The sequence below is a fragment of the Microcaecilia unicolor genome, chromosome 2 (assembly GCF_901765095.1).
Source record: "Microcaecilia unicolor chromosome 2, aMicUni1.1, whole genome shotgun sequence".
NCBI classification, from domain to species: domain Eukaryota; kingdom Metazoa; phylum Chordata; class Amphibia; order Gymnophiona; family Siphonopidae; genus Microcaecilia; species Microcaecilia unicolor.
This window is the reverse complement of record NC_044032.1, coordinates 318,445,571-318,460,557: the sequence shown is the minus strand read 5'-3', so window position 1 is coordinate 318,460,557 and position 14,987 is coordinate 318,445,571.

The following is a 14,987-nucleotide window of genomic DNA, read 5'->3' as shown; positions in this document are numbered from 1 at the left end:
CACAGCAGCAGCTCTGGCTAGGCCTCCAAGCCTAATTTTTAGGTTTTGTTGAGTGCCTGGGGTTGAGGGCTCTTTTGAGCAAGTGCAAACCTGGTGGTGCCAGGTCCCTCCTTTTCTCCCCCCTCCCGCTGGCTCCGTTAAAAAAAAAAAAAAAAAAAAAAAATTTTGAACGTCCTTAAAGGCGTTTATGTCGACGTTTATTTAAGCGTCTATTGCAGCTACTCACTGGGACACCAGGTCGTTACAACTCGGAGCGGACAGCAGGTAATTTTTTACCTTTTTATAGCGGGCAGGGGGTTCCCCGATTCTTCTCCTCGTGGCATATGGCGTCGGAGGGCGAGGGCGCAAAGGGTCGCTCCCCGGGTCGCTTGAGCGCTTCTAGAGGGGATGCGGGGGTCTTAAAGCCTGATTCGCCCTTGTTGGGTGACAGTTTCGTGACCGATGAATGTCCCGGTCCTTCCTCCGGCGTGGCGGTTTTTTCCCGCCATAAACGCCCATCCCCCGCTCCTCGCCTCCGCCATCTTGGCCGGCCACGCGGCTCGGACGGCTTCTTCTTGGGCCGCCCTTGAGGTTGGAGACATTAATGCCATGAACGCCCTTAATTTGGGCGACGGCACAGAAGCGGCTAAAGTTAAGAGCCGTTCTTCCCGCGCGGCTCCTTCGCGAAGTTTCGCGCCGGACGCCATTTTGGATGCGCAGCATGTCTCTCCCCCGCTATTGCGAGCGCCGGTTGAGGGTGCGTCTAGGGCTGTTGCCCAGGCTGCGGAAGTGCACAGTCTGGGGGGTTTCTCCCCCGAGTTTGTTTTGCTGCTGCATCAGGCCTTCCTCATGCACAACGCTGCCCCTGCTCCCTCGTCTGGTAAAGAGGTTGAGGTTCCCAGAGGTAAACGCCCTCGGGTTGATTCCCAGGCTTGGAGGAATTTGTCTCCTCCGATGTAGATGAGGGCAGCGTGTCTGAGGTCTCCCAACGGTCCTTTGCGGATTCCTTGGAGGAGACGGATCCCCGCTCGGATGGAGCGGATGACCCCTCTGCAGCGCGGCTTTTTAGCCCAGAGGATTTGCCCAACCTGTTGTTACAGGCCATGGACACTTTGAAGATTTCCTCTCCGGAGGACATCTCTCCCTCAGCCCCTGTTGGCTCTGCCATTATGCTGGGGACGAAGCGCCCGCCTAGAACCTTCCACGTGCATGATGCCATGCACACCTTAATTTCGGCTCAATGGGATGTCCCAGAAGCGAGCCTTAAAGTGGCTAGGGCTATGTCCCGCCTCTATCCTTTGGCTGTGAGTGAACGTGAGGCCTATCTGTGGCCTACCGTGGATTCTTTAATCACTGCGGTGACTAAGAAAACGGCGTTGCCGGTGGAAGGTGGCACGGCCCTAAAGGACGCCCAAGACAGAAGATTGGAGGCGGCCTTAAGGTCGTCCTTTGAGGCGGCTGCTTTAAGTTTGCAGGCCTCAGTTTGCGGCTCCTATGTGGCCAGGGCGTGCCTGACTATGGTGCAGCGGGCTTCCCCCTCGGATCATTCCTTGAGGGCTGATTGGCCGGCCCTGGAATCGGGCTTAGCCTATTTGGCAGACTTGCTGTATGATGTCTTGAGGGCCTCAGCGAAAGGCATGGCTCAGACAATCTCTGCGCGGCGGTGGCTTTGGCTGAAACATTGGTCTGCTGACCACGCCTCTAAATCCCGCCTGGCTAGGTTGCCTTTTAAAGGCAAGCTGCTCTTTGGGGTCGAGCTGGACAAAATCATGACCGATCTCGGCACGTCTAAGGGCAAGAAATTACCAGAGGTCAGGGCTCGGGCTAGTACTCGTCCCGGTCCCTCCAGAGGACGGTTGCAGGAAGCCCGTCGGTACCGCCCGGGCAAGTCGGGTTCCTCTGCCCCCTCTTCCTTCAAGAGGAATTTCTCCCCCAAGCAGCATTCCTTTCGCAGAGACCGCCGTCCCGGAGGTGCTCCCTCCGGTCCTCCCCCAGGGTCTCGTACCCAATGACGGGGTCTTGGTCCACGCCCCAGTGCAGATTGGAGGACGGCTGTCCTCGTTTCTGGGCGAGTGGACCACAATAACTTCAGACGCGTGGGCGCTGGAAGTCATCAGAGACGGCTACAAACTAGAGTTCTGCCGACCCTTAAAAGACGGGTTTGTACTCTCTCCCTGCAAGTCTCCGGTCAAAGCTGTGGCAGTGCAGCAGACCTTGGACAATCTGATCCGCCTGGGCGCGGTCGTTCCGGTGCCAGAAAGTCAGCTTGGCAAGGGACGTTACTCCATATACTTTGTGGTACCAAAGAAAGGAGGTTCTGTCCGGCCTATCCTCGACCTCAAAGGGGTCAATCGGGCCTTGAAAGTTCGGCACTTTCGCATGGAGACTCTCCGCTCTGTTATAGCGGCAGTGAAGGCAGGAGAGTTCCTGGCATCCTTGGACATCAAGGAAGCGTACCTGCATATTCCCATCTGGCCTCCTCATCAACGCTTTCTGCGTTTTGCAGTCCTGGGACGACACTTCCAGTTCAGAGCCCTCCCTTTCGGGTTGGCTACTGCTCCGCGGACCTTTTCCAAAGTAATGGTGGTCATCGCGGCCTTCCTACGAAAGGAAGGGGTACAAGTCCATCCTTATCTGGACGACTGGTTGATCCGAGCCCCCTCTTATGCAGAGTGCGGCAAAGCTGTGGACCGGGTAGTTGCTCTTTTGAGCTCCCTGGGATGGATCATCAACTGGGAGAAGAGCCAGCTGCGCCCGACTCAGTCCCTGGAGTACCTGGGAGTTCGATTCGACACCCAAGTGGGCAGAGTGTTCCTGCCAGACAATCGGATTGTCAAACTTCAGGCTCAGGTGGACCAGTTCCTAGTAGCCTCTCCCCTTCGGGCTTGGGACTATGTGCAGCTGTTGGGCTCTATGACGGCCACGATGGAAGTAGTGCCCTGGGCCAGGGCTCATATGAGACCACTTCAACACACTTTGCTGCAGCGCTGGACTCCGATGTCGGAGGATTATGCTGTGCGCCTTCCCTTGGACCCAGCAGTGCGCAAGGCGCTGAGCTGGTGGATGCAGACAGACAAGTTGTCTGCGGGAATGCCTCTGGTGACCCCAGAGTGGATTGTCGTCACGACGGACGCCTCGTTGTCGGGCTGGGGAGCCCACTGCTTGGGAAGGACAGCGCAGGGGCTCTGGTCTCCTGCAGAGGCAAAGTGGTCTATCAACCTCCTGGAACTCAGAGCCATTCGGTTGGCGCTTTTGGAGTTCATCCCGGTACTGGTGTTGAAGCCTGTACGGGTTCTGTCGGACAATGCCACGGCTGTGGCCTATGTCAACCGCCCGGGAGGTACCAAGAGCGCCCCTCTAGCCAAGGAGGCTATGAATCTTTGCCAGTGGGCGGAAGCGAACCTGGAGCAGCTTTCAGCGGCCCACATTGCCGGAGTCATGAATGTCAAGGCGGACTTTCTCAGTCGCCATACCTTGGAGCCCGGAGAGTGGCAGCTATCTGCTCAGGCGTTCTTGGACATCACGAAGCGCTGGGGCCAGCCGAGCCTAGATCTGATGGCGTCATCGGCCAATTGCCAAGTGCCGCGCTTTTTCAGCAGAGGACGGGACCCTCGATCCCTGGGAGTAGATGCTCTTCTCCAACAGTGGCCGACACAAGAGCTTCTCTATGTGTTCCCGCCCTGGCCCATGTTGGGCAGGGTGCTAGACCGGGTGGCAAAGCATCCCGGCAGGATAATCCTGGTGGGTCCGGATTGGCCCAGGCGTCCCTGGTATGCGGACTTGATCAGGCTCTCAGTCGACGATCCTCTGCGGCTGCCAGTGGAGCAGGGCCTGTTACATCAGGGTCCCGTGGTGATGGAGGATCCCTCCCCGTTTGGTCTTACGGCCTGGCTATTGAGCAGCAGCGTCTGAGGAAGAAGGGCTTCTCAGACAAGGTCATCGCCACTATGCTGAGAGCGAGGAAGCGCTCTACTTCTACTGCTTACGCCAGGGTTTGGCGTATCTTTGCAGCGTGGTGTGAAGCAGGCTCACTTTCTCCCTTCACTGCTCCAAATTCTTCAGTGTTGGCATTCCTGCAAGAAGGTCTGGAGAAAGGCCTGTCGCTCAGTTCTCTTAAAGTCCAGGTAGCGGCTCTGGCTTGCTTCAGGGGCCGCCTGAAGGGTGCTTCCCTGGCTTCGCAGCCAGATGTGGTGCGCTTTCTCAAGGGAGTTAATCACCTGCGCCCTCCTCTGCACTCAGTGGTGCCTGCGTGGAATCTCAACCTGGTACTAAGAGCATTGCAGAAGCCGCCTTTTGAACCCTTGTCGAGGGCATCTCTGAAAGACCTGACGTTGAAAGCAGTCTTTTTGGTGGCTATCACTTCAGCCAGAAGAGTTTCCGAGCTCCAGGCGCTCTCATGTCGAGAGCCTTTTCTGCAGTTCACTGAGGCAGGAGTGACTATTCGCACAGTGCCTTCCTTCCTGCCCAAGATTGTTTCTCGCTTCCATGTGAATCAGCAGCTCTGTCTCCCTTCCTTTCGTAGGGAGGACTACCCAGAGGAGTACTCTGCTCTTAAATATCTGGATGTGAGACGAGTCATCATCAGATACTTGGAAGTGACCAATGATTTCCGGAAATCGGATCATCTCTTTGTCCTGTTTGCAGGTCCTCGTAAGGGTCTGCAGGCTGCTAAGCCTACAGTGGCAAGATGGGTCAAGGAAGCCATTGCAGCGGCTTATGTGGCCGCGGGGAAGGTGCCGCCTATCCAGCTGAAGGCTCACTCCACGAGAGCTCAGGCGGCCTCGATGGCAGAGGCCGGATCCGTCTCCTTGGAAGAGATATGCAAGGCGGCAACTTGGGCTTCGGCTCATACATTCTCCAAGCATTACCGTTTGACTGTGGCTGCACGGGCGGAGGCCCGGTTTGGAGCTTCAGTGTTGAGGTCAGGGATTTCAATGTCCCGCCCTGGGTGAGTACTGCTTCGGTACATCCCACCAGTCTATGGATTGATCAGCTTGATGATATGGAAGGTAAAATTATGTATAATCATACCTGATAATTTTCTTTCCATTAATCATAGCTGATCAATCCATAGCCCCTCCCAGATATCTGTACTGTTTTTATTCTGGTTGCATTTCAGGTTCAAGTTTAGTCTTCACTTACTACAGAAAGACTTCGTGTTCAAGTTTTTTCACTTGGATTCTTCAAGAGTTAAGACGAGTTTGTGTTACAGTGAGCTGCTGCATTCCTCTCCCCTCCGTTTTACGGGGCTGGATTGAGACTTAAAATTCTGCCGGCACTCCCTCCCGCTTCGTGCGGCTGTAGGGCAGCTTTGTACCCCTCCCGCTTCGGCGGTGTTAGGGTCAGTCAGCTCCTCCCGCGGTTGCGGTTGCAGGATAAGCCAGATCCCCCCGCATCGGCGGGTGTGGTGTCCCTCCCCCGCTCCGCGGGGATGAGCTGGACGGATTCCCCTCCTCCACTTGTGTGGGGATGAGCTGGGTTAATTCCCCTCCCCCGTTTCGGCGGTGGTGAGCTGGGCAGAGTGTCCCTTCGTGGGTGTAATTCTCTAAGTGCTGAGTCCTGCGGATGGAGCTTTGATATCGACATACTGAGGAGTTTCCGGCAGCACATGACCACATATAGGGAGGCAAAAGTTTGCTCTCTATCTCCACCTGCTGGTAGATGGACACAACCCACCAGTCTATGGATTGATCAGCTATGATTAATGGAAAGAAAATTATCAGGTATGATTATACATAATTTTACCTTTTCATCCAAACCCTCCCCACCTCTTTCTCCCTTAGTCCACACCCCCTACTCTCCTTCCTCTCCTTCTTTCTCCTCCTTCTCAGAAGTTTCTACTGAAGAAACTGCTCTTCTTCTTTCCTTCTCTGAATGTACTACCTGTTCCTCTGATCCCATTCCCACTTACCTACTTAACACTATCTCAGTGTGTTTTTTCTAGCAAAAAAGGTGCTGGTACTCAAATGCCTGGCCACCCTTCAAGGATGGGGTGATCACTGAGGAACCCACCCCACAATAGCCAGGCCCCTTGCAACCAGTCACAGAATCTATGATAAGGCAGAATTGGTGTGTAGAGCCTAAGCTCTTTCATTTAAACTTGGGGACCATGGGTCAATTTTAGCAGACAATGGAAAAGGTGCCAGTACTCAGTACCCCCAAGTACCCCCTCAAAAAAAGCTCTGCTCCTACTATCATCCCTGTCATCTGTCACATCCTTAATCTTTCACTCTCCACTGCAACTGTTCCTACGACCTTCAAACATGCCATTGTCACTCCACTCCTTAAACCCTCACTTGACCCTACCTGTCGCTCCAACTATCGCCCCATCTCCCTTCTCCCTTTCCTCTCCAAACTACTTGAATGTGCCATTCACCGTCATTGTCTTGACTTTCTCGCTTCTCAACCTATTCTTGACCCACTTCAATCCGGATTTCGCCCTCTTCACTCTACTGAAACTGCACTTACTAAAGTCTCTAATGATCTGCTTCTGGCTAAATCCAGAGGTCTCTACTCCATCCTCATCCTTCTTGACCTTTCTGCTGCTTTCGACACCGTTGACCACACATTACTCCTTGATACGCTGTCCTCGCTTGGATTCCAGGGCCCTGTTCTTTCCTGGTTCTCTTCCTATCTCTCACTCCGTACTTTCAGTGTTCACTCTGGTGGATCCTCTTCAACTTCTCTCCCGCTTTCAGTAGGTGTACCTCAGGGTTCTGTCCTTGGACCACTCCTTTTCTCCATCTATACCTCTTCCCTTGGTGCCCTGATCTCATCCCATGGTTTTCATTACCATCTTTACACTGATGACTCTCAGATCTACATCTCCACCCCTGAAATCTCAACCTTAATCCAAGACAAAATCTCTGCCTGCTTGTCTGACATTGCTGCCTGGATGTCTCAACGCCATCTCAAATTAAACATGGCTAAAACTGAACTTCTCATTTTTCCCCCTAAACCCTACTCCCCTCTTCCCCCATTCTCTGTCTCTGTTAATGGCTCTCATATTCTCCCTGTCTCCTCGGCTCGTAACATTGGAGTCCTCTTTGACTCTTCTCTCTCCTTCTCTGCTCATATTCAACAAATTGCCAAAACCTGCCGCTTCTTTATTTTCAACATTAGCAAAATTCGTCCCTTCCTTTCTGAATATACCACCAAAACCCTTATTCACACCCTTATTACTTCTCGCTTGGACTATTGCAATTTACTTCTCACTGGTCTTCCACTCAATCATCTTTCTCCTCTCCAATCTGTCCAGAATTCTGCAGCTTGACTTATTTTCCGTCAGAATTGTTATGCCCACACTAGCCCACTTCTCAAATCACTTCACTGGCTCCCTGTCCGCTTCCGTATACAGTTCAAACTTCTCTTATTGACCTTTAAATACATCCACTCTATGACTCCTCATTACCTCTCCTCATTTCTCCCTACATTCCTCCCGTGAACTCCGCTCTCTGAGCAAGTCTCTCTTATCGTCCCTCTTCTCCACTGCTAACTTCAGACTTCGTTCCTTTTATCTTGCTGCACCTTATGCCTGGAACCGCCTTCCCGAGCCCATATGTCTAGCTCCATCTCTACCTGTTTTTAAATCTATGCTGAAGGCTCACCTTTTCACTACTGCCTTTGGCACCTAGCCACTACCCATTTGTCCTCCTTCCTGTTCCTCTTCACCCTGTAATTCCCTTGCCTGTAATGTCTTGTCTGTCTGTTTTACCTAGATTGTAAGCTCTTTGAGCAGGGACTGTCTATGTCAATTGTTCAGCGCTGCGTGTGTCTGGTAGCGCTATATAAATGCTAATAGTAGTAGTAGTACTTTCCCCTTCACCTGTGAACTGAACATGGACACATACTTGACACCTTTAATAAATATTTTTGTTCATCTTAAATGTGGCTCAATTTTTTCCAGGCTCCAGGCCTGCCCTCATTCATGTTACCACACAGACAAAACTCTGATTGAAGATATCCATAAATTGGGATGAGAGGGGAAGGGATTTCAACCTGCCTGATGTGGATTGGAACATCCCACCTGCAGAATCAGAAAGAAACAGAGAAATTGTGGATGACTGCTTAAGTGCTTTGCTCAGACAAATGGTGATGGAACCCACAAGGGAAGGGGTGATGCTGGATCTAGTGCTCACAAATGGGAAAAAGTATGTCTAACGTCTGGGTAGGTGCTCACCCAGGCAATAATTATCATTACATTATATGGTTTGATATAAGAGTTACAGAGGAGTGCAAACACACAAAACTCAATGTACTGAATTTCAGACATATAAAATTGGGGAATACCTGAAGAAGGAGCTGACAAGATGGGTAGATTTAGGAGAAGTAGAAAGACAGTAGTTCAAACTGAAAGCAGCTAGAAGGGAAGGGACATGGGACTTGATATACTGCCTTTCTGAGGTTTTTGCAACTACATTCAAAGCGGTTTACATATATTCAGGTACTTATTTTGTACCAGGGGCAATGGAGGATTAAGTGACTTGCCCAGAGTCACAAGGAGCTGCAGTGGGAATTGAGCTCAGTTCCCCAGGATCAAAGTCCACTGCACTAACCACTAGGCTACTCCTCCACTCCATATAAATATGGCAACAGATCTTTATAAAAGGAAACTAAACAAAAACAAGAGAAACAGGAAACCTATAAACACAAAAGAGGCAACATTAAAAAAATATAGAACACAACAAGAGGAACATAGAAAAGATTACTGGATAAAACTGTAGGGAGCCAACTTAGAAGTGACGTTAGTAAGTACTTTTACAGGGATATGGAGATGCCTGGACTGCCCTCCCATGGGAGGTGGTGAAGACAAAAAGAAACAGAATTCAAGAATGTGTGAGGTAAACCTAAAGGATTCCTACATGGATTGGAATGAAAACAAAACTTAGCGGTGCTTAGACAGCAACTCTAGTAGTTGGGAAGTAAGGCCTGTGTGGGGCAGACTTCTACAGTCTGTGTCCCAATTATTGCTAGACAGATCTGGATGGCAAAAATTTGAAGTGCCAGTTCCCTCATCCCTGATGCAGTGGACACAAAACTCAGCGAGTTGGGTTCAGGGACCACATGAAATGCAGCTTGTGTATATGCAGAACGCAGTATCATTGCACTTTCATCATAGTATGTGAACTTATTGAGAATACTTGTTTGGAAGGAAAAAAATGTTCATTTATGGACATGATTGAGCTAATTATATTTATTATTGAGCCTAAAAGCCTCCAAATTGGGCTGTGATGATGTCTTAAATTTGCTTTATGGGAGTCCCTTTTCACACATTAAATGGTTTTCCCAGCATAAAATCATACTTATTGGGATTATATAATTTTGTTAGTGCTTTGATTCATAATCCTGTTTGGAGGTATTTGTATTGAATTGAAAATCTAAAACAAACTTGCTTATATTTTGTTCATAATAGATGGCTATTGTGATTTTTGTTCTTGTCATGTGGTTTGGTGTTTGGATCAAGACCCAAGAACTAAGTGCTTCACTAGAGAAAAGGACTGTGGTCTTTTACACATACAAAGCTAGATCACGCAGTGAGAGCATGAGCCCCTTTTCAAAGAACATCCTTGCATTTTTATTCTCTAAGGGAATGACAAAAATAATTTTGTTTGGCTTATGGAGCACACAATCTCAGTGTTCACAGCTGTTGTATGTAGTGCATGCCTTCAAAACATACACATAAGTAGTCTTTGTCCTGGGATGACTTCTAACCAATTAAAAATAACAGAAATAAAAAGGACTAATTAAAAAAGTTCAATGTAGAATTAACGGAGATTACTTTCTAGGATAGAAAGTACCACTGTATGCAGATCTATCTCATTCATATTCATTATGGTTATCTGCAAAACCTGTTCTGTTGGTAGCCATTGAGGTAGCCAGTCTTAGAAAAAAATAAAGGAGAGAGAAGCAAACATTGTTAACTAGTTTCCGTGGAGGGGCATAATAGAACGGGGACGACCATCTCTAAGGGCGCCCATCTCTGAGGACGTCCCCGCGAAGGGGCAGGGCATCCCGTATTATCGAAATAAGATGGGCGTCCATCTTTCGATTTGATAATACGGTCGAGGATGCCCAAATCTCAACATTAAAGTCGACCTAAGAGATGGTCGACCTAAATGTTTAGATGGTTGACCTTAGAGATGGGCGACCTCGGTTTTCACCGATAATGGAAACCGAGGATGCCCATCTCAGAAACGACCAAATCCAAGGCATTTGGTCATGGGAGGAGCCAGCATTCGTACTGCACTGGTCCCCCTCACATGCCAGGACACCAACCGGGCACCCTAGGGGGCACTGCTGTGGACTTCAGAAATTTCTCCCAGATGTATAGCTCCCTTACCTTGGCTGCTGAGCCCCCCAACCCCCCCCCCCCAAAACCCACTCCCCACAACTGTACAACACTACCATAGCCCTTATGGGTGAAGGGGGACACCTACATGTGGGTACAGTGGGTTTTGGTTGGGTTTTGGAGGGCTCACATTTACCACTACAAGTGTAAGAGGTGGGGGGGGGGATGGGCCTCGGTCCGCCTGCCTGAAGTGCACTGCACCCACTAAAAACTGCTCCAGGGACCTGTCATGGAACTGGGTATGACATTTGAGGCTGGCATAGAGGCTGGAAAAAATGTTCTTTAATTTTTTTTAGGGTGGGAGGGGGTTGGTGACCACTGGGGGAGTAAGGGGAGGTCATCCCCGATTCCCTCCGGTGGTCATCTGGTCAGTTCGGGCACCTTTTCGAGGCTTGGTCTTGAAAAAAAGGGACCAAGTAAAGTCGGCCAAATGCTCATCAGGGACGCCCTTCTTTTTTCCATTATCGGCCGAGGACGCCCATCTCTTAAGCACGCCCCTGTCCCACCTTCGGTACACTGCTGACAAACCCCCAGAAACTTTGGTCATCCCCGAGACGGAAAGCAGTTGAGGACGCCCAAAATCAGCTTTCATAAGCACATAAGCACCGCCATACTGGAAAAAGACCATCAAGCCCAGCATCCTGTCTCACAGCGGCCGATTTAGGTGACCCTGAGAGAAGGACGCCTATCTCCTGATTTGTGTCGAAAGATGGGTGCCCTTCTCTTTCGAAAATGCCCCTGATAGTGTACAATCCTTTTCCCCATAGTTTTAAAACTTAAATTTTCTGCCACAGCATTAACAGATAGTTCAGTATTCATTTCCACCCACCCCTAGATCATTTATAGTCAACTAGTAAAAAAGCCCCGTTTCTGATGCAAATGAAACGGGGGCTAGCAAGGTTTTCTTCTGTGTGCATGTGGGAGTGTGTGTGTGTCCCTGCCCTCTGCCCTCTCTCCCCTCCCCCCTCTGAGTCCTTCAGTAAAAAAACCCTGTTTGTGATGCAAATGAAATGGGGGGGGGGGGGGCTAGCAAGGTTTTCTTCTGTGTGCATGTGGGAGTGTGTGTGTCCCTGCCCTCTGGCCTCTCTCCCCTCCCCCCTCTGAGTCCTTCACTGTTACAGAGCGAGGGATTTGATTTCGTGCTTTGCTGTTTTCCTTCACTGACTGTTTGTGTTACAGAGAGGGCGGGGCAGATACTCATGGGGAAACCGGATATCTCTCCCCCTTCACACTTCCGGCTGGAGGCTTCATAGAACGTTGGTGTTGCCTTTTATATAGAGAGATTATTCTAATTAGCACAATAGGGAAGTTTTCTTTTCTTTAGCGTTTTGTTTAGTTTCAGAGAAGCAAACACTAAATAAATTACACCAGTCTTAAGGCTCTTTATATACATATGATGATATCTCAAACTATTTGATTCAAGGCCCTCCTTAACACACAGTACAAACATGTTAGCCCTCCTGCGACATAGAAATACCTCTTGTACCTGAGGGCTATTGTATTGGTCCACCTTTTAGGTACAATAGGTTTTCTTGGTTCCTGTAGGGCTCACTGTACAATATGAAGGGGTTTTAGGTGGGATTTGTACCTGGGTCCCTTTATGATATCAGCTTTGGAGAAAGTACGCACAGGAAATCCAATATGTTAGCGTTTAAATTTCAAAAAGGAGACTATAATAAAATGAGAAGAAGGGTCAAAATTTTACATCAGGCTTGGATGCTGTTCAAAAATACCATCCTGGAAGCCTAGGCCGAATATATTCCGTGTATTAATAAAGGAGGAAGGAAGACCAAATGACAGCCAGCATGGTTAAAGAGTAATGGGATAGGAGGTAGTGTACTATTGTGGAGTAAAAACTGGTTAAAAGAAAACAGAGCGTAGGGTTAAATGGTAAGTATTCTCAATGGAGGAGGATAGATAGTGGGGTCTGTGCTGGGACCTCTGCTTTTTAACATATTTATAAATGATCTAGAGATGGGAATAACTAGTCAGGTAATTAAATTTGCTGACAATACAAAGTTATTCAAAGTTGTTAAATCGCAAGAGGATTGTGAAAAATTACAAGAGGACCTTACGTGACAGGGAGTCTGGGTATCCAAATGGCAGAGGACGATTAATGTGAGCAAGTGCAAAGTGATGGAAGTGGGAAAGAGGAACCCAAGTTATAGTTATGTAATGCAAGGTTCCACATTAGGCATCATTGTTGATGATACATTGAAACCCTCTGCTCAGTGTGCGGCGGCCGCTAAGAAAGCAAATAGAATGTTAGGTATTATTTAGTAAAGGAATGAAAAATAAAATTAGGACGTTATAATGCCTTTGTATCTGGTGTGTCCGCAACTCAAATATTTTGTTCAGTTCTGGTCACTGCATCTCATGAAAGATATAGTGGAATTAGAAAAGGTACAGAGAAGGGCAGTGAAAATGATAGAGGTGATTGGACGACTTCCCTATGAGGAAAGGCTATAGTGACTAGGGCTCTTCAGCTTGGAGAAAAGACGGCTGAGGGGAGATATGATAGAGGTCTATAAAATATTGAGTAGAGTGGAAAAGGTAAATATGAATAGCTTGTTTACTCTTTCCAAAAATACTAGGACTAGGGGGCACGCGATGAAGCTAGAAAATAGTACATTTAAAACAAAAATTGGAGAAAATATTTCTTCACTCAAGATGTGATTAAACTCTGGAATTCGTTGCCAGAGAATGTAGTAAAAGAGATTAGCTTAGCAGGGTTTAAAAAAAAGGTTTGGATGGCTTCCAAAAGAAAAAGTTCATAGACCATTATTAAAATGGACTTGGAGAAAATCCACTGCTTATTTCTAGAATAAGCAGCATAAGATTTATTGTAATATTTTGAGATCTTGCCAGGTACTTGTGACCTGGATTGGTCACTGTTGGAAACAGGATTCTGGGTCTGCTTTTCTTTTCTGCTCTCATTTGCAGGGACTAGACTCTGTATGTGAGATCCAGAAACTGTTTGCACCAGTTGCACACATGTATTCCCGGATTCTGGATTTGCGCGTGCAACTTAATTAGTTAACAAGCCAGTCAGAGGGTTTTCGCCCTCTCCACTCAACCGAAACTGCGCTTACTAAAGTCTCCAATGACCTATTACTGGCTAAATCCAGAGGTCTCTATTCCATCCTCATTCTTCTTGATCTTTCCGCTGCTTTTGACACTGTCGATCACAGCATACTCCTCGATACCCTGTCCTCACTTGGATTCCAGGGCTCTGTCCTTTCCTGGTTCTCTTCCTACCTCTCCCTCCGCACCTTCAGTGTTCACTCTGGTGGATCCTCTTCTACTTCTGTCCCTCTGCCTGTCGGCGTACCTCAGGGTTCTGTTCTTGGTCCCCTCCTCTTTTCTAGCTACACTTCTTCCCTTGGTTCATTAATCTCATCCCATGGCTTTTCCTACCATCTCTATGCTGATGACTCCCAAATCTACCTTTCTACCCCTGATATCTCACCTTGCATCCAAACCAAAGTTTCAGCGTGCTTGTCTGACATTGCTGTCTGGATGTCTCAACGCCACCTGAAATTAAACATGACCAAAACCGAGCTTCTCATTTTTCCCCCCAAACCCACCTCCCCACTCCCCCCTTTTCTATTTCTGTTGATGGCTCTCTCATTCTCCCTGTCTCCTCAGCTCGAAACCTTGGGGTCATCTTTGACTCTTCTCTCTCCTTCTCTGTTCATATCCAGTAGATCGCCAAGACCTGTCGTTTTTTTCTTTACAACATCTGTAAAATCCGCCCCTTTCTTTCCGAGCACTCTACCAAAATCCTCATCCACACCCTTGTCTCCTCTCGTTTAGACTACTGCAATCTGCTTCTTGCTGGCCTCCCACTTAGTCACCTCTCCCTCCAATCGGTTCAAAACTCTGCTGCCCGTCTCGTCTTCCGCCAGGGTCACTTTACTCATACTACCCCTCTCCTCAAGTCGCTTCACTGGCTCCCTATCCATTTTTGCATCCTGTTCAAACTTCTTCTACTAACCTATAAATGTACTCACTCTGCTGCTCCCCAGTATCTCTCCACACTCGTTCTTCCCTACACCTCTTCCCGTGCACTCCGCTCCATGGATAAATCCTTATTATCTGTTCCCTTCTCCACTACTGCCAACTCCAGACTTCGCGCCTTCTGTCTCGCTGCACCCTACGCCTGGAATAAACTTCCTGAGCCCCTACGTCTTGCCCCATCCTTGGCCACCTTTAAATCTAGACTGAAAGCCCACCTCTTTAACATTGCTTTTGACTCGTAACCACTTGTAACCACTCGCCTCCACCTACCCTTCTCTCCTCCTTCCTGTACACATTAATTGATTTGATTTGCTTACTTTATTTTTTGTCTATTAGATTGTAAGCTCTTTGAGCAGGGACTGTCTTTCTTCTATGTTTGTGCAGTGCTGCGTACGCCTTGTAGCGCTATAGAAATGCTAAATAGTAGTAGTAGTAGTCAGTACCAATAATTGCCACTTATTTATTGACACTAATTTTCATTAGAATTTATGCACATAACTGTCTTAAGTGTGTTCTATATGTGATGCAGATAAATTCTAAGTTGCATAGTTGAAAGGGGCGTGGCCATGGGCGTAGAATGGGCAGGTTGTGGGCATTTGTAAAATCTATGTGTGTGGTTTTACAATATACCTGGTCTGTG